The 26037-nt window shown below is 43.2% G+C and overlaps 1 long non-coding RNA gene across 11 annotated transcripts in view; it reads right to left on the bottom strand.

The window, feature by feature from the left end:
• Window positions 1-26037, bottom strand: part of LOC140658201 (uncharacterized) — a 65853-nt gene that overhangs the window by 2247 nt on the left and 37569 nt on the right. Inside the window, exons 2-8 of one of the 11 annotated variants that reach the window (XR_012044636.1) lie at window positions 13820-13862; window positions 13256-13372; window positions 12809-12965; window positions 6862-6924; window positions 6658-6751; window positions 5824-6016; window positions 498-852 (exon numbers count right to left, since the gene is read on the bottom strand). This is a non-coding gene — a long non-coding RNA (uncharacterized lncRNA). Of the gene's footprint in view, window positions 1-497; window positions 853-5823; window positions 6017-6657; window positions 6752-6861; window positions 6925-12808; window positions 12990-13255; window positions 13373-13819; window positions 13863-26037 lie in introns of all 11 variants that reach the window. The other 10 variants (XR_012044638.1, XR_012044637.1, XR_012044639.1 and 7 more) reach the window with 10 other exon arrangements.

Raw genomic sequence — 26037 nt, 5'->3', positions numbered from 1 at the left:
AAAGCACTAAAACACATGCTTGACTTTAAATGCCTCGCTGCAGCTAAAACTAATTGCATACTTAGTCTTTGATGGCTCAAGGTCATAAAGAAATCACTAGCTTTTCCAAACAAATACTTCAATATGTTAATTGCTAGCAAACCAAATCCCACAACCTCTTCGGTTATGGGTGCAGGGCTGTATGCCGGACTAGAGGGTTAACATGTTTCTGCCTGGGATTTCCCAGCATAAATGTAGGCACCACACAATTACTCAGGACACAGAAAGTCCAAAAGTGTCAGACCACATGGCTTGGTCGAACATCGGTGTGTCACACATTTACCTGGAAATGCCTGACCAAGTGAATAGAGTATGTGCAGGGCGCAGACACAGTGCAAAACCTCTGCTTTCTATGGCTTTGCATATGACGTGCCACAAAGCACTGGGCAAAAAAAGGCAGCTGTCCTGACCCTGCCGGCACACGTCTGGGTCGGAGACGCCTAACCTGCCAGGGTTACCTGAACACATCTGTGAAGTCTTCAGCATCTCGTCAGCAAACATTTCCCATCTGGCTGCGGACATACGGTAGCCCTCTCCTGACCACACAGTCCATGTAATCCATGTTTTGCCTAAAGATGCAAGGGTGCAGAGGCTGGGGAGGGAGTGTAAAGCAGAAGCATAAGATATGTATGGTGGGACAATGATGGCTTGGAGCCCGGTGGACACAAGCACCTCGCTCCTGACGGCGACATTGTGCCAGTCCTGATCACGCCACAGCCCAGCGCACCGGCACCATCTGCACGGGCATGTTGCCTTCTCCTTTGGTTTGTCACTTCCTCTTCAAGTGAGGCTGGGCAAGAATCACACTGTTCTCTGAAAATGCAAATCATTATTTATTTGTGATAGCAGGAGGTGAAACTAAGGATACGAAACGTCTCACACCTAAACATACACACACACACACACACACAGAGCATACATATATACACACCGTGTGTGTATATATACACACATATATAAATATATAAATATGTAAATAATATATAAGTATATAAACGTACACATATATAAAAACATGTGAAAGCAGTACTGCAAGAGTAGAGTTGACATGGACACTAGCTCTGACAGCCTGGGGATATTCACTCCCTCCCTCTATACTGGCTGCTTTCCCCTCCAAAATTCTTAGTAGAACAATAATATTTTAACAGTTGCAGCTTTAAAAAGCTTGATTACGACCAATCATTTCTCCCAGGCAATTGTATATTTAGCAGAAGGGAAAAATTAAACTTCCCAGGAATGAGGTTATTTAGGGCATAAAATTCAAGGAAATAGGTATTTAGGTCATTGTGGGCATGGTTTTTATTTTCCCTAACTTTCAAATTACTTTCGATTAGGTCTGTTCAGAGTGGAAACTTCTTGATGTGAAATAGATACTATCTAAATCATTAGAGCTCATTCATTGCCATGTGCCACCTTTTAGAGCAATTAAACCTGACCTTGGGGTTACCTAGCTGAACACGCACCGACCCAGGGCACTTCCTCTGAATATGAATAAGCTTGTAGTACAAATACAGTCAGGAGGCAGCATCGCTCCTGGCACAGATAATGCCTTTGTTAAATGGAGCTGGGCTCCACGGGCCGTTAGACTATGGAGACCATTGATTCAGAACATGCTCTGTTGGGATCAGTTCTGGGTGGGTTTTTTTTCCCTGACATCTGGAGTCTATCCCTTCGCCAACCTCTCAACCCCCACTCAAAAAGAGAAAGTGAGGGAAACAGACAGTCAGACTCGCAGAAAGGCAGAGTGAGCCCCAAAAAAGCTTTGACAAAATTTGAAAAAAATAACAACGTTGTCTATGTTTTTAAGCCTTTTGGACATTAATATTTTTGTCAAGTGTTTGCCAGCTGAACTCAAGGCAGCCTCAAAAACCCATCCCCGATTCTTCCCAGATTGGTTTCTTCTCACTCTCAAACTTTAGGTAGTTCTTCCCGCAGCCGCACCGTGCAGCACCTGTGCTCCAGATTTGCAGCCCTTTGATCACAACGTATTTACAGGGCAAGGAGCTTCCAGTATGTGAGTGACTGATCTCCCTGGAAATGTCTGGGAGGCCAACGGAGCCATCCGAATTATTTCAATGCCTTCTTCCTTTGGCAGAACAAATGCGGAAACTGCCGCTACTTATATTAAACAGAAAAGGAGATGCTGGTAAACAATTAAGTGGGGTCTTGTTTAAAGAACAAATCTTTTTATATGCTGCCAAGCTACACTAAACAATAGCTGTCAGAATCTGTTAAAATAGCAGAAAACCAGTATTGCTTGGTACAAAACTAATTTTACTAGCATTTGTTCACAAACTGCATCGCACGTTTAGTCCTGTTTACCCCACGAACTCTCAACAGTCCAAGACAGCTCCAAAAGCTGTTTCTTCTAGCTTTCATAATGTGTTAAGTAGGGAAAAAAAGCCATATGGCATTCCTTTGCCTGGCAGGGCGACTCCTCATTAGGCTGCTGACCTGAAACGTAATCTCCACTGTGACCTACAGAGAAAAGCGCAGGCCCCACCTGCAAAGTAAAAGCCCTTTTGAGACATAATGCCAGAGTCCTGATGGCTGATGTCTTCGGATTCACCTTCAGCAGACATTGTCAACTCATATGTCACTGCCGCGATGTGCAAAGGTAGGACACCATAGGGGTCTTCTTGGGTCGTGATGACTTCAGAGATAAACCTTTTTTTTCTTTTTTTTTTCCTCCATTTTTTCCATGTTTGCTACATGTAACGTGCCAAATTACATAGAATTGGAAAGTTTTCTGTTTTACCTTTAGCCTAGCTTATAGGCTGCCCTGCATGCAATTTGTGTGTCTGTGCTGACTGCCAGTGGCATTTCAGTGATGCTGGGATGAACCCGTGCAGTGCAAAGGGCACTGCTGGCAGGAGAAGGACATTTTTCTGTCAAAAGAAAGGAGTAAGCTTTTCTGTACTCTGACAGCGGATAAAGCATTGCCGTTTTTAACATTCCCCCCTCAACCCGCTATGTATTTAGGCAACAGCAGTCCTGTGAGCACAGCCCAAGCCAGCCCTCAGAGCGGGCTCTGCTCGCACCTCGAGGGCAGAACAGGCAGAAGGAGATGCCATCCGAGTTCTCGTTTTCAGCACGCCAGTTTGGGGACCAGATTGTACTGCAGTTATCCAAGCTGACAGTACTGGGGGCATGTAGATGTTACTCGGGCTCCTCTTAATAAACGCTTGCTTCCAAGCAAGTCTTTTGTTCATTTGCAGGTAGAAGTTAAAGCTACTGAAGGAGCTAAATCAAACCTCCTTGTTCCTCACTGACATAGTCCAAGAGGACACAATATGGAAATACTCCGTATTGTACCACTTCTGAATTCCTCTATACCATCCATCTTGTACACGGGGTGTGCAAAGTCACAGCACAGCATGCAGAAGCAAGGTCAGGACTTAATGTTGGGGGGGCAACACTTTCCCACTGTAGTCTATAAAAGTCTAAAGAATTAGCAAATATTCACAGCCATGGCAGATTTGGGGATTCAAACAGATTTTTTTTGCAGGTGTGATTATCGAAAAAGATGATGGAGACTATTTTAAATCCAGCTTTATCTAAAATTCCATCCAAAGTAAGGATGCAGCTGAATTAAATTGTTGTGAGAAAGGTTCTTCATGCTGATTGCTATCTTCATAATTGCTAATATGTTATAAAAATACTTGTTCAAGAAAACCTTTCAGCTTTAAAAGACTTGAAGATGGTATAGAAAAGTCCTCAAACTTCTGAAGGCTAACACACACCTTGGACTTGTTCAAAACTTGGCAATTATACTTCCATGGTATATTGATGTGGCTACAGTACCCTTTCAGCAAGGGGAAGGCAAAATGTGGAGAGTCTGCGTAGACAGATAAACTGATATTTCACTGAAATCCACCGCTAAGCAATGTTTTCCAAGTGTCTTTAACCACTGGTCTTACAGTATCCACAAGAGAAATAACTGTGATTGTTACAACAGTGTGCTCCAAACAGTCCCTGACCTGTCTGATGAGAGACATTTTGTTTTCTAAACTGCAAAATTAAACATGTTAGTGAACTGCTGAATGCTTTATCACAAATTAGACATAGTGGGAGGTTTCCTTTCCCTGGAGTAAGGCATCCATGTGTCCACCATATATATCCATATAAATAAAAGATGTAGTTTTGTACAGCTGAAGTAGCAGATTTTGTATTAGACATGACTTCATGATCTTAAATTGTCTATAAATAAATAAGCATTATGTAATATGATATAAAAATAATCTTGCTATTATGCCTATTAAATTACTCTGCTCTAGTCCTCCACTTGCTCTGACTCCTACCCAGATGCTGTGTGGATCCAGTGACTGGACTGTTGCCTTTCAAAATCCAGCCGACATTAAAATCATCTGCTTGATCGGGGAATGGCATTTCCAATAAGGAGGTAAAGTGAAAGATACTTTGAGAGTTAGAGCTATGGAAATTGCTGGCCTTTTTCTCTTCTCAAGTAAGGGGAAAATTATCATTGGGCCTCTTACAATAAAGACAAAATAATCACAATTCCAGATGGAAATCTTATCTTCTAATCCAACTGAAATGGTTTTTTTTTCCAAGCGGAGTGGCTGCTAATTCCTGGGGAATAGCATAGTAATTTGGGGATTCTGCGTGCATTGACTTTATGAATGTACAAAGAAACAAAATACAAACTCATCCTGGCTTAACCAGAAATTGGAAGTTGTTCCATTACACAGTGGGGAATGTACTTCAGTCCCAGATTTTTACGGCGGTCTTGCATTTTTCCTGCAGCTTTGGTACCACAACTGTTTGGAAATCCTACGTTGCTTTGGACAACAGTGTACTTGGTGACCGAATTCCTACCTCCACATTTATGACTTTAAAAGTAACTGCCCCTACATCTGCAATGGTCTTTGGTCTGTAATCTTGCTGCCTCGCTGAGTTTGTCATGTTTATTTACGGAATGGGATCAAAGTTACTGACTTTGAGTCTGAAACCTGTGCCCAGCCTCCCCAGAAGACGTGAGCGTGAGCTGTTTTTCTCCCAGTTTCTGTTCAGGCATGTTCCCTCCATGCTACACCCATGACGTGTATTTTAAACAAAACTCCTCATTTTTACTTCCTTCCAGCTGGAATGTAGCAAAGCCAGATACGCAGGGCTTTGATGATAATTACGCCAACTGAGATTTTCTGTGCTTGTTTTTCAGCATTACAGGAGCAGACTGTTGCTTCCTAGTGCCTAACAAAGCGGAACTTGGAGGAAACCAAGTTTCTGTGGTGGCTGAACAGTTTCAGGGTGAAAGCTCTGCTCTCTTTTCAACTTCATGCACAAATGCAGAATCAAACCAGCCCCTATTACACACTCACAAGTGCAGCACTTGAGTTCATGAAAACAGCACTCTTCTCCTCCTCTTGAAAGTTTCTCTCATCACACATTCACATCCCCTAGGGAGCAACTCATTTTCTGTGTAAGCATTTTATTTGAAAACCATAATATTACCGTGTAATGAGAGTAATGCAACGTCACCCATGCCAGGATATCATGTTGGGAAATAGAGGCAGGAGATTCACACCACTGTCATCCTTCACAGAGCGCCAGCAGAGCCAGCACCCCGTCACTGCCAGTGGAATTGTAGGATACAAATGAACTTGTATTTCCTCAGTTAAAAAACTGCAGTTTTACTTGGTTAGCTGTTTCTATGTATGCCAAAAAAAAGGGTTGATTACCTGGTTACAAACTTGTACTTTCCTTGTCAACACAAAATCAATAATTAAAAAAGAAAGCATTTGGAAAGCAATAAGTACGTCCCACCTTCTTTGACCATGAGGCAGACGAACTAAGCCGTGACCAGAAAGGAGCAGCCGAAGGAGCAGAGCGGCCGGTGCTGCCCATCCGCCAGTGCCCCGGCAGCGTCCAGCGTTGCGTGGGGACGCGCCTCGGTGGGTCACGTATTCTTGCACAGAGGAGAACAGACGGGTTGTCATTATTGGTTGATGTCTGTTTGCTGGTGAGGGCAGGATAAATGTGCTCGTAACTGAATTCCCATTAACTAAATACTTCATCCCCAAAATCATCAGCACAAATTGGTAGTGTTGGAAAAATGGCCGAGAGAATAGTTCACCGATATTTTAGTGGCATGCTAGCACAACAGCATCTGTGTGTTTGCAGTGTTTTGGTATTATTTTTTTAACCAATCTACATTTTATCAAACTACAAGTATCCTATTGCTAAGTAGAACTTCACTGTCCGGGGCACAGAAACGCTGAATTCACAGGAGAAAACCCTGGTTAAAGCCAACCCATTTCTTGCAGAAGTTTCAATATCTCACTAGCAACACTACTCTGGCTCCTCTTTATCATGCGATTAGAAAGAATAAGGGCTGCAAAGTGAGGGCCACGTGAATAGGCGGGGGGTTGGCGGCGGTAGGAAAGGCAATATGGCCAGCTCCGCTCCAGCCATTAGCAAGAGCAATTTGCCCACAAACAATTTGGAAAGAGTTTTCTCAGGTTACAGTAAAGTTAATGGAGTTGGAAATTCCTCCTCTTTCAGATTAGCTCAGCCTTCTTTATGCAACCTTTAAGTATATGGTGAAGTGCGAGGAAGGTTTTGATAGCAGCAGAAGCAACTGGGTAGCGTATAACTGACCTGCAGCGTGGGAGCCTCGTCCAGAGCTCCTTGCTGCTCCCAGTTACTCCGGGTGCGAAAGCACAAGATCTCCCTGCACGGGTGCCTTTGTAAACTGAGAGGAAAATTAAAACACTGTGTAGGCTGATTCTGATCTAACTGGTTATTTAAAGGGGTGGGGAGAATTGACATAAACTATAGAATTTTAACAAGATACGGCATCACCACTTTGATATCAGATTTTGCTGACAGCCGGAGCATTGCAGAGCTTCATGAGCACAGAGGAAGCTGTTGAGAGGAGAGACAAATAACATAGACGAGACAATAGAAAACATGCATTCTAGATTAATTAAATTTAACTGTCGGTCTGATCCAAAGTCCATTATGTGATACAGATTAATGAAAACATCAGAAACCAGCTCAGTTATTGTGCACATCAGGAATCTCTTCCATAGATCTCTGATCACAACATTACGGATTCTTCATACCATTCTTTCAAGTGTACCTTTCCGCCTCCTCAGATTTAAGAGCTGCTATTACAGTGTCAAAGTACCTGATTATAAAAAAATTGAACGTCATCCATTTACATCAGAAGACAATCAAGTAAAAGCTATGTTTATTCTTCATCCCTCTTTATTATATCCGAGATTTGATAAAAGAAACTAAATTGGGAGAACCCTGTGCGGTAAACAAAAAGTTTTTCCACTTAGAGGTTGCCAGGATTTATCCACACACGGCCTTTACTGTCAGAGGAGAGCTAACAGGGAAGCAAGGAACACCTGCTGGAATCACCTCTACCTGCAGAAGAAATGAAAAAATGCCCATGCACTTTAGTTAAAAGGGTGGAAAAGCTCTTGCACTGCATAGACTTGATCCAAAACCTACTAGAGCCATCACTGCTAACTCAAGTGGGTTTGAGATCTCTCTGTACAAAGGACCGTGTCTTCTATCAATCATTAAAGTAGCAGAGGCAGGGCAGGGAGGGTTGCTTCACAACCCATTTTCTTCAAAGCCAAGTCACAGTTCAGCAGGGATGAGCCTGCAGACACGGGTGACCCATCTCAGGCGCAGCCTTGGTCATCCTCAGATGGTGGATGGAAGAAGCTGGTGAGGACATACCTCCCTTTTTTTTTTTTTAAGTGCCATTACCTTACTGAAAAAATACTTATAGTTAATCAGCACTGCTTAATCCTATTCACTTCCATCTGTGCCTCTTTGTAGCCTGACACCTCTCCTGTCCCGAGGCCATGGAAAGCGGAGGGTATTTAGTGCTCTGGCTCTGCCGTTGGAGGCCTCTGGGGAGCAGCTGTCCCCAATCATCCTGTCCACGGCCCTTCCACTCCCAGGTTACATCTTGTACCAACAGTTTGTGTGTGGGAAAAATCAAAGATGTCAGGGGCTCCTCCCAGTACGTGCACTTTGCGTAAGGTGCCCAATGACGGGGGCGCGGGCGCTTGACCTTTGCGCTTGTGGAGAATAATGAATTGGGGGCCAGTTTTCAGGCACTCGCCATCATCATCCAGCCCCCACCAGAGCGCAGCATTAGAGTAATCACTGACATGCTGAAGCAATGAAAGCAATCTGTTGTTAACTGGCTGAACCGGCTTGTCCCGAGCCCCCAGACTTCCTTGTTCGGGCATATTACACAATGGTAATTCTCTCTTTCTTTAAAGGAGAAGAAAAACCTCAACAGGGTAAAAGATGCCTCCTCGTAGCCTTCCTTCCCCTGTCCAGGGGTTCAAGAACAGTTGACAGAAAAACCAAGAATGACATTTCAGAAACCATAGACAGTGATGAAAGTTGAATGCCTCAATAAATCCCAATGGGCTAGAAAGACTTGATAACGAAAAGGATTTATTTAATATTAGTTCTTCACCCAAGCTCATTGTGATGAGTCTATTGAATTACTCGCGTTCACTGCCTGGGAAGGGACCCCAAGCTTTAGTTACAGCTGATCAGGTTATTTCCAATGGTCTGAAATGAAAACATGCTTACAATTTCTTTATGGGTGCAACTTTGAACTGTGATTCACAGCAGACAAAATTCTGGTTTGGGTGTCAACCCAGCCACAAAGCAGGCAGTGGAACCGAAAACCCGCTGCCTGCTTGGCCTTCACACGGCAGCCATGCGACAGCAGCTCTGCTTCAGCCCGTCATCAGCAGCACTGAGTCCATCACCCATCCGTCCCAGGCTTTCACCCCAAATTCAGTTTTCTGGTACCCACTTTCTTACCAATAGTTGCATATCTGCCAACAGTAGTATTTTAATTGCCTACTTAACATTTCAATTAAGCATTCAGTTGGGCAAGGATCAAATGCTGTGGGGTTCCTGCACACGGATGTGCTGAGCCTGCTCCAGTATGGCACTGCCTGGCTTTTGGCTTCTGGTTATTTTTAGCTTCAGACATGATCCTTTACACCACAAGATCCTCATAAAACCATAAAAATAAAGTGCAGTTTTACAGCTGTATCAGTAAAGGACAGGACAGCTAAGCACCCAGCCAAGCTCATCGCAGGAGCCCATGGCTGAGCTAGGAGGTGAACCTCACTGCTTGCCCCCTCCGCGGTGCTCATCAGATGGTGCCAGCTTCCCTGGATCGCAAGAAGTAGCAGACACTTGAGCAGCTTTATGGAGGGGATGGGTGGGCCAAAGAGCCTCAGTCTGGTTGCATACCCCGCAGGGATGCCCATTGTGCCCAAAGGCTGTGACCCCCTTCCTTCCCAGGTCCCTGTCCCCCCCATGCTGCCTGCGTGGCCCCGGGTCTGCTCTGTGCGTGGCTTCGAGCACAGCCCGTCCCTCTGGTCTGTTGTGAATCCCAGCCAAGCTACAACCTCGTAAATATGCGCCTAGCTCATACAGCACAACCCGCACTCCCAGGCAGGACAGAGGCTTTGGTAACTCAGGAAATACACCGATGCGGTTACGAGTTCAGGACAGACAGCGTGAGAGGATCACATTGAACTGCTGTTAATGCTTTCAAAAATTATATATCCACCCTCTTCTCAAATGCTCCTTTTTTAACTGCAGAAACACCATTGTTGAGGATATCAACGGTACTACTAGAAAAAATTGTCAAACCTGGGTAATATTTTATGAATGATTTAAGCACTTTTTCTAGTTGTTGAATAAAGGGTTTATCTTCCAGCTTGGCTGGGGAAATGCTACTTAGTGCCTAGGTCACATAAAAAAAAAAAGTATTATTATTTCATGAACAGTGTGAGATGATGCTATCGCTCTTTCTTCTACACTTCAGCGGCTTCCTGTTGCTGACTTGTTAGCAGGAATTTCGCAGGATTAAATGACCTGATGTTATCGGGCTGCGGGGCAGAGTTCGGCATGTCCGGACAGATCTGATCGACTGACGCAGTGTCCCCTCTTCAGCGCCCAGAGAAATAATCCCCATTTTTCATGCCACACGCCAGGAGATGTTGTCAGGCTTGCATAAACAGATATTTTGACAAGGAAATTTAAGTTTTCCCTCTGTTATTTTGTCTAATACTTCTCATGTTTTGTCTGTTGTATTGCAGATTGGTTAAAACAGGAGTGCAGCTGATGCGGTAGCGTGCAAAATACGTAGACAAAAACGTACTGTCCGTTTCATTTTCCTATTAGACAATACTTGTGGGTTGAAGAAATCTACTCCAACTTGGGAAAATATTCTCGTGTTTCAATGCAAACCCTTAAAAAATGAAGTTTTAACACCAAACGTGCATATTCCAGCCACAGCCTTGATGCTGATCCTACAGTCATGCCCGCTGACTGTCACTTGGGACAACCAGCTCAGCTTGGCTGTATCATAAAGATTTCAGTTAAGGACTATAAAAATTATTAAATCCCCCCTGCTGAAGGGCCAGGCCACATGCATTCTCCTGTTATCAAGGAGAACCATGGCCACGTGTTGGCAGGGTGCTCCTGGTCCTGCTCCCCATCACCCACCCTCCCTGGGGAAGTCCAGCACTGCCCTGTATTTGTCCTGCTTGCCCACAGGGACACAAGACCCTGTATCCATGCCTGACATGGCAGATCCATATAATTTACTTATAATAATTTTGCTTGTCTTAACATACCAAGGGCCATTCCAGACCCTTGAGCACCCTCCGGCAGAAGCAAAGCAAGTCCAACAGTTGCTCACCAAGCACGAGGAGAAACAAAGAGTAGAATGGGTCATTGGTTTGAAACAGCTACAGGTGTATCCTACATCATTTAACAGATTTCCAGTATTCTCTTCATTTATAAATATAGGTAATGTCATATGTAATCTCCAGAGAGGTGGCTGAAGCTTCCCGGCAAGCTCTCACCACAGAGACCATGCTGCAGTCCAGAGGTCCACACGATCCCTGATATTTCTGCCCCGCACTGCCCATCCTCCAGACCTTACAGAGGTACAAAACACAGAACATGTTTCTTTTAAACAACTATCAATCACAATCATATCAGTATTATAGCACCAGTCTGGGCCGTTTCCTTTAAAACTAAAACAATCTTGCAACGTGCCTTGAAAAAAATGAGACAATTTGGAGGATGAAATCTTGGCTCTCTGCAACTGAGTGGTAAAACTTGCATTGTTTCACTGGAGGTTGGCCGTCACATCGGCTCTTCTGGTCCAGGGCAGAAAGGGAAATTATGTGCACGGTGCAGGGCCCCTCTTTTGGGAGGGAAGGTGTTGGTTTAAGGGTCTCAGCCCAGCTCAGCAGCGGTGGTGTATCTACAAGCAAGTTAAGACCTGATGTAGGTATCTCCAGTATGAGTTATGAGGTTGTTAATCCTCCACAGGTTTTAATAATCATTTAGTATTTAGTGAATACACTATACTATAAATGTCTTATTAAACCTAAATTAAATGCAGATTTGGAACATAAATGTGCTATAGAAATTTATGAGGGATCTTAGCAGAGAATAATTTTTTTTAGACACTGCTGTGAAAGCTACAGAATACCAGTTTCCGAATGAGTATAAAATACTGTGTGTTAGTTGTCAGTTATTAGAGAATGTGTCTGTGGGTATGTCCTAAACCCCAAAACTTAATTCATCAGCAGGAATTTCCAGGTCTGTAAAAAGCAAAGGAACAATTTCCATGTCAGTACAGTACTGTGCCATCTGGAATCGCTGGGTGCGGGTCCCACCTTCTCCATGCTAACCAAGCTCAGGATGTGCAGAAAGGCTGTGCACGTCCCAAAGGCTGCAGACATTAGGGTTGATGATGCTTGTTCGGACCATCAGTGTTCGTATCCAACATTTAAGGATTTCCACTGTGCTATATTGGTCGCAGTACCAGATTTGATACGGCGCTTCAAGAAAGGATGATTAACACTAAGTTTGTGGTTCTTTTCTCTTAGCACTTGTTCGCTGAATTGTTTTAACCCTAAGACCTTTGACGAGAAAAAAACCCTCAGCAAGTGTTTCATTTTACACCCTGAATAGGTCCGCCAAAACCTGGCGGGATAGCTCACACACCAGCTTACACACAAGAAACCTTTGCTGGCTGAGCGCACGAGTCAGTTTGTTCAGCCACAGCCTGAGCACTTCTGACAAAGCTCAAGACCATTTGAGACACAGCTTGAACCAGAAGCCACCTTCCCCTGAGTAGGTCAGTGATGAGCCGGGGTCCCTAAATCCATGCGTCCGCCCTGGCTCAGCACAGTCCTACCTGGCACAGCTCCCGGGCACCACAGGGCCAATCCCCCCTGGCAAACAACGGCTGGATGTGTCCACCCAAAAGGGAAAAGAGCTGAGAAACTCATGCCAAAATGAAAAGGAGGAACAGAGCAACAGTACGGACACTCTCAGCATCGCTGCTGGCTCCAGCGGCTGCTGAGAAACAGCAGTTGGAGCATCTCAGGCTCCCTGTGAGAAGCTGAGAATCTGCCAGTAGCATTGTCACAGCTGAGTCCTGCAGAAGCAATGCTGCATTCATTCAGGCCTTGGTTTCCTCTTCTTCCCTGAGGATGGTCATCGCAGCTCCTGCCCCCCTCACTGCGAAGCCTGGAGATGTGCTGTTGATAAATTCAGGGAAGCCATTCCCAATACATCTCAAGCATATCACACACCACGAGGTATCATTAAAGGACAATATTGCATATGTTGACATGCTCTTGGTAGAATTTACATCAACAATACTGTGCATTAATTTGAAATGCTTACTGTTGTTTTAAAAGAAGAAAAGCAAACTTACAACAATTTTGACCAGCTTACAAAGCTGTTAATGAATGCAAAAGCTGGCCCTCATTCACACTGCAGCCATTTTTTCGCTCAGATGGTCAGGCTCCGAGGTGTGCAAGGATCCCATTTTCTGCAGGAGAACAGGTCATCAGTCTTGCAAGGTTTAACACCTTTAGGCAGAGCAAAGCTGTTAGCTGAGAAATGATCATCAGCACCATAGTCAAGAAACAGCATCTACCTAAAACTCCTCAGTGGCTGGGAGGTGAGAACAAATTTTAGGGAAGACAAAATAGTGGGGAAGAAGCTAATTGGCCCAATGATTGTGCTTTATTTCAGAGTCATATCAAATTTACTTCATGGTCTGCACCAAAAATTAACACATAGCTGTCATGTCCACATGTGCATTTCCTAAAGGACCATCTCTGTTTCTAGTAATTCTAGAAGCAAATGTAAACCTTACCTTAATCAGGCACTATGGAAATCTGCTCCCATTCAAAGAGGGAAAGAAGGGGAGAAAGGAAGTGGCAGGGCAAGGGCAAGCTCCTCCGAGCGCTGCTATGGGCACTCTAGGTAGTTTCTAGAGGAAAAAAAGAGACACTTACATTGACTGTGTGCTTTCTGTGGAGCAAATCAGTGTTGATGACTTCCTATCACTTACGAGCCTGATGCGTCTACGATATCTGTTTCCAGCCCTGCACTTGATTAAAGGACACTCCGCATCCAGAGCAATGTTGTTATACAGAATGCCTGTGTTATCAAATAATAAACTAACTGTCACAATATTGGCTCAAGGTTTAGGAATTTTCTAGCATAGGAAGATTAAGACGATTACTGTTCAAATAAGGACCATTTTTGACTAATTGTTTGCAGATATGGCATAGAAGCAATATGGCTTGCTTTGGGAAACTAGTATGATTTTATTATACAAATTTCTAGCTGAAACATAGCTAAAGAATAAATGTTCAGAGCCCAAACCTGCTTAAATCTGTACATTTGCATTCATGTGAAGGGAAGTTGCACTTACAGAGCTGAAGAGCTGTCCCAGCATACTGGTCTCCCCTATAAAACTGAAATGAAAAAGCAGTTACTATATTTGATTCAATCACCTGGACGTAGATTTTCTTACAACCACTCTTCAGATCTAGTCTACAGACAACAGACTAGACTGTCTGTTGAACAAGTCTTCCCTCTTCCTGCACCAAACCCATAAAGATACACACACAGAAAATCACTCTACAAAACCCTTAGAAGCTCCCAATGCTTTTTCCATCCATTAATACATGTCCTTTTCTATATAGGAAGGTCACAAAGACCACCATGTCTCCATCACTCACTTCATATGCTCCTGTACTGTTGTCCACCAGGAGCCACCAGAATCTTTGCACTTCTCATAATACAAAGGGAAATGAATGCCATGCCTACGTCCCACCTAAGACTGGCTAGGATCTGGGTTACAAACAGAAAATCTATGAACAGAGAAGGTATTGCCATTTTCCACCCCAAAAGACACCTGGGGTTGGAGCGCTATTCTCCGATTAGGGCTCGCTGTTATCGGTGACCTGCTACCAGCACGAACTGTCCTGCTGATCTCCCCAGGGTGACCTGCACAAGCAACCTCTCCTCTACGGGCACTCGAGCTGCTCTGCAGCACGTCGAGCGAAAGGCATGCAGTCAGAAAGATCTTGGTTCTCCATTCCAGCTGAGTCAGAGGCTCAATATGTGACCTTCTGTCACTTGGTCTTCTTATGTCAAAACCGTAACTGAGTTTAAAACTAGGAACACGCTGAAAACCAGATGCTCCATCTGAGCCAAACCTTTCTGGGTAAATATATTGCAAAGAGCACAAATCATATAATTTCAAACTTTGGAAATCTGTATATATTTAAATGTATACAAAATTCTGCTGTTTCTCGACAATAGGTTCATACTGTAGAAGAACAGAAATCCAGCAGACTGAAATTAATAATGCATTAGAACAAACACCAGTGCATTGTTTCCCATTTAAGGAACTGCCTGGATATAAATAAACCCTTACTCATATTCTGTGATTTAAATAAAACAGAATCATTCTTACCCAGAGTAACAATTGCACCTTTTCAGATAAATAAGAGATAAAAATTATTTTCAAGAAGAAATCTGAGGAATTAGTCTTAAACTCTGCTGCGCCAGTGCTTTTGCTGTCAGTGTACTGAAACCACATAACTGGAATGTGACTGTGCAAAACTCTTCCTCTGAATGTCCCCAACATTTTAGGAGAAGGCTGAATTGGATGAGTGAAACGCAAGCTAAGGTCATTTCTACTTTTGATGCTCTACCTAAAGGTACTGTTTCCTCAAAGTGGCCAAATCATGTATTGCCTAAATTTGCACTAGCGTTGCCTCTCACTAAGACCAGGTTTTCCTCTTGCAGCATGCCAGAAGCGTGCAGTGCATGAACAGATGGATACACGTGTTTGCCCAAAACAACAACTTAGGTAAAAAGCAAAAAAGATGAAGAAGGATCAGGGATCATGGGCCAACCCTGAAATAATTTTCTTACAGAACCTGTCTGCTGGCAATGGGGCACAGTGTTATGGCAGTAGTGAGAACGTGTTTTGCTTTGCCTCTTGGGTTATAGCCTGTAATGAGAGTAGCTCATGACGATTCAAGTTCACTGGACAACAGGCAGCTGAATTATTGCACATTTACCCATCTCCGACAATACCTCCAAATAACACCAGAAAGAACCCAGGCAAATGTTTTTAAAATGTCATTTTAAAAATCTGAAATACAAAGACAGAGTTCAATTTGATAACCAGTTGTACAGTTAAAAAAAAATGGACGGTGCTTTACATTCAAATACAGTAACAAGATCCTTTTCCCTATAATCTCACAGTGAAGAAAGTTGGTTGCAAGGTAGATTACTAGCCACTTTATTTTTATTTGATTTATGAAATGTATAAGCCCAGAGTATTTTACTGTAAAATTCACTGCAGCATACACAGCATTTGGAGTGAACAAGAAAAAAAAAACAGATCATAAAGTATTTTCCTTTGCTTATCAGTTTGTGAAAACAACCGTCTCATGAAGAAACCATTTTAAACAAACAGAGTTTTATTAGTGCGCAGTACAGCAAATTATGGTTATTTCTCACATAACTTTGTTACATGTCAAGCACTGATTTCCTTTTTATGTAAATGAAAGCCTATAAACCGATGCAATTACCCTCCACACATACATTAGTTTAAATGCTGGGGCGCTACAAGTCATTTATCTTTCATCCTTTCTGTTAGGCTGCAAGTCAGCTCTGAGGTTTAAATTTTGTTTAAAAGTTCTTGGCTAATTGATCACTTTAGAGATGCTTTAAACACAGGTAAAACACCGACAAAGACTTTTAAAGTAAGCTTTCTTAATGGATGAATTGCAACTATCCATCATTCTGCTTGCTACTTCCCTACCACCGTCCCATTAAACCTAATAAGTTCTATTAAAGCTGTTAACATGTGGCATCTGTTAATGGAAAGTGTATAATGCACAAGGCATGAGGGGGACCTGAGGGCCCATAGAAGTCAAGTTTGGAACAGAAAGACAAATTCTGACCGTTCGCGAAGTTAATGTAATGGCAGGTCAGTGCTTCAGGCCTTTCTGGAGATGATTCCCATTTAAGCCTCGCCTGCGCAAAGGCAGCAAGGTTAGGTTCACTGGCACTGCCGTTCGGAGCTCATGTTATATTTCAAATGCTTCAGCAGATGAAACGTAGAAGTTGAAGGAAAAAAAAAATATTTATTTTTGGCTTGAGAAAACAGTGTGACACATGACAAGCCTGGATCTCTTTTGGAGAGGCTGTGCTCTATATTACTGAGATTAAGTTTGATCATTCCTGAAGGAACACAGAAATCCCCAAACCTGGATGGCGAGGGCTGTAATAGTTGCTCTGAATGTCTGCTGTTAGCTGATTACTGACATCTTGAAAGCATTGCTCAAGCAGGCCTTCTCGCAAGCTTCTGTCATGCGGATGCTCTCGCAGATGGAGAGCATGCATCTTAAAGAGTGGGTGACTGGGAGCTTCAAGGACCAGCGTGTAATCAAAAGCTTTGAACTGTTCCTAGCTTGTGAGACCGCTTTACTTGTTACTAGGGGGACTATCAGAACATATTATAATGACCAAAGCCAGCCCATGTAGTAACAGCTGTGAGTGTAATCCAAAAATTAGCTCATTAATTCACAGGAAAGTATTTTCTACTCGTCTTTCATTACAAAAAAATGTGTCTGCTTGTTAGCGAAATCTAGAGCTTTAACTGGGACCTTTAAAACATTAGCAATGCACATGTGCTTTTCTATGCCTTAGTGGGAGATTTATTAAGTTTATTCTCTAATCTCTGTTTACAAGCAGAAATATGACGAACATAAATCATTTGAAATAAGATTTCAAGCTACAAATCCAGTTTGCTATTTTCCGACGTCATTATGTTATTTCAAACCTGCAATTAATTCTTTTCCTTGTTGGCCTGTTTGTTTTTAAAAACAATTTCATTCCACTTGACCTTTGTGTTTCTTGGAAAAATGTTCAAAGTTGGAAATAACTTGAGATGTTATCTGTTAGTGTTTATTTACCATACACAGTGTACTAAACTTGAGCTGAAGCTTAGGAGCCCCAGAGAGATACAAGACGTGAGGGGCAAAGCTGCAAGCTACCAGTAGGAAATAGTGTCACAGTGACACTGTGATCATTCTTAAGGATACTCAGGCTACTCTTCAACTAGTGGCTCTTATGAAATCCTCAAATATTAAAAAAAGAAAAGGAAAAAAACAATGATAGATGGCCAGCTCTTGCAGAAAACTTACTCTATTGTTGCTAAAACATAATGTTTCTCATCACAGGACCAAACAGTGCAAGTGAGCAATGATGCTGCAAATTAAATGCTCATACAGTAGATGCAAAAGCTCCAATCCAATGCATAGCAATTATCTTGCGAAACATTAATGTATCTAGTTTATGCGCTATACAATGAATATCTTTTCATAACATGCTAAGTTTATTTTCTTCTTTATAATGAGGAAATTCACAAACAGAAAAAGTTCCAGATCTAAACCATAAAGTGGTTTTGCACTTCGAACAGGAACACAACAGTCCTGCCTGCCTTGTCTGGCATTGTTCGCAACGTAAGGAATTATCACAGAAGTGTGAAAAATCACCTTGGCATATCCCTTGTTTTATGGTCCCTTTCTCTTAGGTTTCCTCATCGCTATTTTGCACAGTGCAGGAGCCGTAATCACATATATTTAAGAATTCTATAAAGTTTGTTCTTTATTGCCAATTTGCTGCAAAGCTTAAACTACAGTGAGCAAAATTTTAACCATCCACTGCTGTTCAACCTTGGATTATGACCCATGGCATATCCAATTTGGTCTCAAAGGCCAGCCTGCGAGCACAGCCCCTCCTGCCAGCCAAGACACGGATGATGGGGCCGTCCTCGAGTGCTGGGACGGGTCCCTGTGCTGCACCCGCACCGGGACTGCAGCTCCACTTCTTAGTCGTGGGAGGAGAACCCATACTGCCATTCGCTCCTGGCACCAACCAGCACCCATGTTAATACACAGAAAATACATTTAAGCCAGTGCACATGCAGCTGGGAGACACGGCTGCTGCTACACCCACAAATAACCTGGCTCTAGCTATTCTCCCCCATGCTCAGGCAATCACTCTAAAGTTCGGATTCCCAGCTGAAGTCAGTGGGAAATGTGCTGTTTTGGCAATACTTGACCAGCCCCCTCCTCGAAGCCAGCTCAAAGTAGCTCATTTTGGTCTGCAGCTCTAAAATGTCAGCCTCAGCTATCTTTCTGAATGAAAAACCTTTGATTGTATAATTAGCTTTTAATTGATCAACAAACTTGGACATGCCAGGCCTCTAGCACAGCTCGCTCAGGACCACACACACGTTAGACAGGAGAAGCTTTTAATTAATGCAGTAGCCTAATGAAAACCCAGATGCCCATGCCCACAGGGCAAAGATGCCGCACGCTGTAACCCACCTGGGTTACAGAAGGGGAGGCAGGTTCTGTCTTCAGGGTCTAAAAATACCCAACAAACCCCAAACAACCATAAACTTTAAACTAGCCAATTTAAAACAATGTGTCTTTCTGATCCTATAAGCACAGTATCAGACTGGAAAACAGGACATGAATCCTTTTCCAGGGTGTGTGCGTTTCTTCAGCATTTCTTCAGCTCCATATATTCAACCTCCTGGGTCCACGACGACACCTCACATACTGCACATCTGTAGTGCAGCACCCCAGACCGGAGGCCAAAGATATTTTATTTAGTTTACATTTTCTTGAGGAACAGCTGATTGTCTGCCTTGAAGTGGGAAGAGAAAAGCTGGCCCAAAGCACACACCCCAGCAGCAGCAGAATCGCAGACCTCAGAACAGGGGCTACGTATCCCACGGGAAGGATGGGTGCAGCTGAGAGAAAACTGGAGTGCACAAAACCCAGCGACACGAACAAATTGCAAAAGAGAAGAAGAGATTGATCCAGGAAAGGCCAAGACAGAAAAGAATTGAAATGAGGAGACCCCATTTTCTCCACCAGCCCAAGATGTTCCAGCTGTTAAACAGAACTGAGGAAAAAAACAGCTGCCAGGGCATTTCAGTGAGATTTTAGCTCTCATTTATAACAGTGAGAGGTATTATAAGCAGATGAACAACGAGTTCCCATGATGGGATGACTGTGGCAACTCTCTCACCCCTCCTTTTCTTTACGTATGCCAAGAAAAGCGCAGGAGAGGCGCAGAAGTCACCAGCCTGATGGGGTTTGGTGCTGCAGCAGGATGTCAGCACGCTGCACAGCGGTGCCGCTTCCAGCCTTCAGCATTACACACAGGACCGCTGGTTACTTTTTACAGTGACCTGCAGAAAAGCAACTATTGCAAAGTGCTGAAGTCTAATGGGATTCCACTCCCACGACGGACCCGTGTGAGGGAAAGTGTGTGCAGCAGTTTGGAAGGACTTAAAAACATTTCACTCTTTTTGGCTGTTCTTGACCCACCCGCCCACCCTCCTTCTCCCTCCCCACAAAAGAAGCACTGTTCAAAGCAGTGCCTTTTGACTTCATTTATACAAACTAGCACCTGAAGGATTTTACTGCAACTTGGTGATGAACAGGGCAGTAGCAGAAGCTCAGCGTGATTACGTTGGTGGGGCTGCAGTAGTGCTGTGCTGAACAACATGATTATTAAAAAGACTTAGTTTTTGAAATTAAAATGCTTAGGGGAAGAGTAAGCACTTTAACGTCTCTTTAGAGCTCAGTCCTTCAAGGTGCAGGGCACATTGGCCGTGGCAAGCAGGCAAGCACTTCAACGCATGCCTACCTAGAGAGTAACCCTATGCCTTCAAGCCTTCAGGCCCACCAACACTTACTGCTGGAGTAAGCGCTACTTGGGCACAGGTGCAGAATTGGGCCCAAGGCCCTGAAACAGAAACTATTGTCATTACTGTTGACAAATTACAATTATTGTCATTACATTATTGTCGTTGAACATGAAAAAAATGTGCTGTTCACTAACTGCATTACAGCAACTCGATCCCTGGCTCAGGAAGAACGGTACTCTACAAAGCTGGTAATCGTGATATTGGAGCAATTTTAGTACATTCTGCAAGATTCAGTTTTATCTTTTTAGGAAGTTTTGTCTGTTTTCAGTGGGAAATATATGTCTTAAAATGGCTGCGCTGGTTTTGAGACCTCTGCTGTCAGCTAAGGATCTGCTGGAACTTGTGCTTTCAGAAGTACTGACCATCTACATTGGATCGGGAACAGGGCAACAGCAGTTCTTCAGAAGCATTAGCTAAACTGTTATACCTCCATCCTATATAGTCCAGATACACAATCTCTGCTTTTTTGTGCTAGAGGGAGGAAAAAAGTTCAACTCTGTACCAAAAAAATAATTCAAAGAAAAAATGAAAGCCAAACACAGAAAGCCGACAATATTTACATTTGACAGACTGTAGCATTTTGGTTTTCAAAAGACCGAGTCCAAGGTAATTAAAACTTTGGTGGCCTTTCAGTTTTTAAATTGCAAATAAAGGATAACAAAACCTCGAGAGTGAGGTCTTTCTCCAGCACATGTGGCATGAGAAGCCCGTGCCGTCAGAGTTTGACAGGCGTGTGCCTGTGCGCTGCTCGGACTGCTGTTGCGCTGAGGTACTCATGAAACCTGAGAGTGTTTGTAAACAGTCTGTACTTTCTCAAAAGTGCCCTAGAGATTTGTTACAGGAAGTCAAATTGCTCAAATCTACCTAATTTGGCACGATACGTTGAAAGTATGCTTGAGTGATCATAATTGCACTGGGACTGACTTCATTTAGCAATCTCTAGGCATACCTTTCCAATAACAACTGCAGGCGATATAAATTCAATCTCTTGTTTGTTTCTGAAAGTGATTAGCCTAAAAAATTTGGAATTTAAACACTCATAATTGCAAAGCGTTATTTATATTCAATTTTGATTTATTAAATAAAAAAGTCCCCTTTTCCCCAGGATTGATTTGAGTTGCTTTGGAAAGTGAAAGGGACAGCAAATAGAAATGAAAGGAAAAAGATAATTCTCATCGGTGGTGTGCGCTGGTCTTACAAGGGCATTTTTTCCCTTTTTTACAACACATAATATTGACAACACATAATATTGCAACAAGAGCATAAAAGATTCTGATGTTTATTTCAAGCATGGACTTTTTACTATGATACCTATGGTTCACTAGGATTACTATAACTTTCCTTCACATCTACACAGAAAAGTGTGCAAAGATAAGCCAAATCAACTGTGGTGTACAACTAAAAGGACAGAAAGGAGAGCTGAAAGAGTCTCATTTTCATTCTGAGTATGATAATCATATTCAATATGATGAACAAGGCTGAAAGAAAGGTATTTATTTGATGCACGCATTCAATTTTTTTAAACCAATTTATCTAACATATATTTGCATTGTTTTTGTATTGGCATTCTCCAGAAACTGTTGGGGTAAACCCCGTGATGGGCAAGAATTGTCCTGAACGTGAATTCTGGGAAAATATTTGCAGAAAGAAAATACCGAATTCATAAATATAGGAAAATACTCACAAAGTCGTTTCAGCAGGATGCTAACTCAAACAAGGAAAAAAAAAAGCCATAACTTGTGTATAAACCCCAAATGTCTGATTTCCACTTAAAGAAAAATCCTGTGAACTCTTTATAAAGTGTGCTTGCAAATTAAGAGCTGAAAGAAATTAAATTTCCAACAATGATGTTGGAAAGAGCAATTTCAAAAAGTCAGAGAAAACCACAAAATTCGTTAGAAAAAACTGTTTGCTGAGAAGGTCTTGCTTAACCCTAATCATGAACAGATCCATGTGTAGCTTTCTTGCTCTAATTAAAAAGAAGAAATGAGAGATGAAGCAAAGCAGTACAAATCTCCATAAGGGTTAACCCTGTGCCCCAGCCTTACAGCGTCAGGAAGGACTGGGTTCTCCTCGCAAAAAACAGAAGCTGAACAAGCCTCTTTTCCACACCGACTTCTTCATCTCTTCTTTATAAGCATCTTCCTCCTCCTCTGTTCCTAACCTGAACTGTCATTGAACTTGGCAAAATCTGTGCCCGCAGACGGGCAAAACATTGTGCTCAGCATCAGAAATGTTACACCTTGACCAACAGCCCTGCCGCACACCTGAAAGCACATCCAGCACTCAGATAAGCCAGAAACAGCAGCACTCCAGCAGCGACAGCACGGCAGCAAAGCTGTTGTGTTTCATCGCACGGTGCCCACGTCCGTGCGTCCATCTCACCCGGCAGCCGCTGACCTGCCCGGGTGCTGCCGTCACGGGATGCCCGCAGCGCACACTTTGAACTGTGCTAGGAAAAGCAATAGCACTGAGGACATGGGAGGAAAGGCAGTTGCGCATACTAAAACTGAGGTTAAATCTTCCAGACATTTCTGAATCCCTACAGGGCCCGGTGGTGAGTCGTGGGATCCCGTGCAATGACGAGGAGCCTGTGCAGGCAACCCACAGGGAGTGCCTGCTGCCTGCTGCCGGCAGGTGTATCCAGCGGGCAAGGGGTCACTTAAGTGGTGCTGGAAGAGAGAAGGAATTTCTCAGACCCATCAAGCTTTACCTAAAGTTTACTTTGTTTTTAAAGTAACAAATTAACCAAATTGTCCCTAAAAAGCCAAACCTCAGGGTGAGTCTGATTGATAAAGGGTCTGTGCACAGTCTGTTTCAAACTAGGTGGGACCTTCACCTACCTAAGCAAATAATTTAGTGCTATAATTTAGCCCATTTCCCCTTCAGCAATACTACTGCTTACCCAAAACATCTCAATTTATTTTTAAACCAAACATATTATTTATTTGATGGGAGGGAAGAGAACAGAAAGAGCGGCACAACCTGAACATTCATCATTGTTGTTTGTGCTTCTTGAAGGACATTGTTGAATTATTGCTATAAACATTCCACATTTGGCTAAATGTTGTTGATATAAACAAGGATTTTTCCTCATTAAGGTAATTTGGTGCAGTCTGAGAAACTGATTTATCAAGAGAATTAATTAAAGGCAGATATGATTTGTGGCTCTTTGTACTTGTAGATGTTTCAGCATAAACATCCCCATTAAAATTAAATTACTGCTAATCTGATCCTACTAACAATAGTTTTTAAATACACTTCACATATGCAGACACGATGCCCTTATTAAAATTCGGAGCTGTGCAGCACGGAGTCTGAAGCTCACAGTCGTCATGGTGCATAGGTCGAAGAAGAGTTTTGCAGATGTGTTGGGTGGCGTACGGTACCTTCATACTGAAGGCTTGCTGGGTTGGGGGGACAGCAGGTGAAAATTCTGTTTTCTCCTCCAGTTTTCCCATGAGGTACAGATTTAAGGGGACTTTCTTGGGCTGGGGGAAGGATGCAACTAGGCAATTAAAATAAAAAGTCTCTCCCTCCTTCTCTTTGATCTGGACTTTATGAAGTCCACAGAGGCAGGACACAGATCAGGTTTCAGTCAAACCAGTATCCCCTGAATCAAGCAAGATTTGTCTGTAGCACCTTGGTTCAAGAGCCAGTCCTTTTATGTAACATTTCCTAGTATTTTTCTTTTCAAAAGGCTACAGAAACAGAGGGAAAAAAGACACAGCGGCGGATGTTGTCCTGCTCATTGGACTGGGGTGTTTTGCAGGTGGTGAAGTTCCTTCAGGACACACATTGGTCACCCACGGGTGCAGCGCTTCATTTCCTCTAACGCAGAGGAACCCTGGTACAGCTACAGAGCTGCCACGGGGAGACACAGACCAGGAGCCCTGGGCCCTTCTGGGGCAGCATCTGGAGACCCGACAAGAATGGCACTAGAAAATTATGCCTATGCACCCGGAGTTATCCTTTTACAGGTTCCTCAGTCTTTCTTTCACATAAACCCACTGGGGAAAGGTTCACAAGCACCAACCAAAGCTACTGAAGTGTCGCTCCTCCTCCCCTTACAACTTGCCCTCAGAGTAAAACCACATCCACAAAGCAAAACCAAAGCACAAATCTGACCCGGGTTTCCCAGGCTACCTTCACATGAGCTGCTTTGGATGGTGCACGAAATGGGCAGCAGCAGCGGTTGTACCAGTCTGCCTGAACACCAGGTCTGTGCTCAGGGAGGTACTGATTAAGACCCTGTTACTATTTATTTTGTTTCCCATGCTTGCTCATGAAAACTAGCAAATAAATGTGGCGTCCACCCCTGCTCCAAATGTACCAGTATTTGCTCGCCAGTTCTTGAAAGTCAAGGGGGCACAGACCTCGCTTGGATTTAGGACACATTGGTTCCCACGCTCTCACATATTGGTTGAAATTCCAGGGTAATCAGAAGTGATCACATCATACTGATTTTCTTACCTGCCAGCAATACAGAATGTCATTTGATAAAGAAAGCAAAGACTTTCTTGACACACAAAGAAATCAGGCATGCAAAGGAACAGGGAAGAAGAGCAATCTAGCTTGGGTCATGGAAGTCTGACTCGTGTCATAGCTAACAGCCTCTCAAAGATTGAAGTACTTGCTGTTCAAAACACAGATTAAAATGCCTGAATTTATCTACAGTTAAGGGAAACGGGCATTTTGTGATTTAGGAGAAGCCACCTTTCACCAGACCAATCTTAGTGATCAATCCTGTAAAGATGCTGAACATCTTCAAGCCACTGTTAATTGATTCTGCTAATTACAGTGTTCAGCAACTCACAACCCATGAACATCACAGAGCCAGATAGAGTACATATTTACAAAGAGGGCCTTTGGGAAGTCTAGATTAGTCTCAGGACAACTTGAAAGGAAAGATAAGGAAGCTTAAGGGGACTCTTCCTCTCCTGCAGCAGACGAATGAATTAGCAGTGAAGGCTCCAGCTCTGGTCAAAGGGAAGGGATAATGTGGTGATGAAGCAGGTCTTAAATCATTTTGATGTATTTAAGTGTCACTCTAAAGAAGATCTAGAGATGTAGAGAGAAAACAAAGTATCAGTCAAAATAATCGGGCAAATTTGAAGATGCAACTGGTTGGTTGGATACGTAGTTTTTTCAGTGCAAAATTTTCATCACGTTTAAAGGGTCTGTTTTCTATTGTTCATTTAAGTGACAGAGCTTTTGTTTAATCAAGTTATTTATCCAATTTTGTTATTTCATTTCTCTCACAGGGGAGTGTCATAAAAAGCATTTTATTTTCCACAGGCAGAACAGTGTCATGGGGGCAGGGAGTTATATACTGCTTACCCAGGAACCTACAACCAGTTGTGGGGACTCTGGTGCCTCCCCTGCCAAGGGAAGCAGCGTCCTTCCCTGGTCTCTGTCACAGGACAGAGCTTGACATGTGGACTCCAGCACCAGAATATGATCCAGTTTCAACAGTAACACTGCAGTCAGCATTATGGTGGCACCCAAAGTCCCCAGCTGAGGTATGGTGGGCATTAAACACACTGATATGCTGTGTAAGTGGTGTGTGGGGTGTGTCTGAGGCGCTTACAGGATTGCCAGGCAGACAGCTGAATTTCTGAGGGGCAGGAGAAGAGCAGAGATGCTCCTTCACAGTCACCACAGTGCAACACAGGAACAAGAGGATCATCTGGGAGGCTGCAGGGGAGCAACACAGTCCCGTGCCAGAGCTGAATCCAGTCTCCAGAGTCCCCTTTTGGGCCAGTCTCCATCTCTAATCATTGAAATAAAGGCAACGAAGAGAATACATCGTGCTCTTCTATTTGAGATTTGAA

Source organism: Ciconia boyciana, chromosome 11, assembly GCF_034638445.1.
Source record: "Ciconia boyciana chromosome 11, ASM3463844v1, whole genome shotgun sequence".
Taxonomy (NCBI): Eukaryota; Metazoa; Chordata; class Aves; order Ciconiiformes; family Ciconiidae; genus Ciconia; species Ciconia boyciana.
The sequence above is the reverse complement of the archived record's forward strand: the minus strand, read 5'-3'. Positions and strand labels throughout refer to the sequence as shown.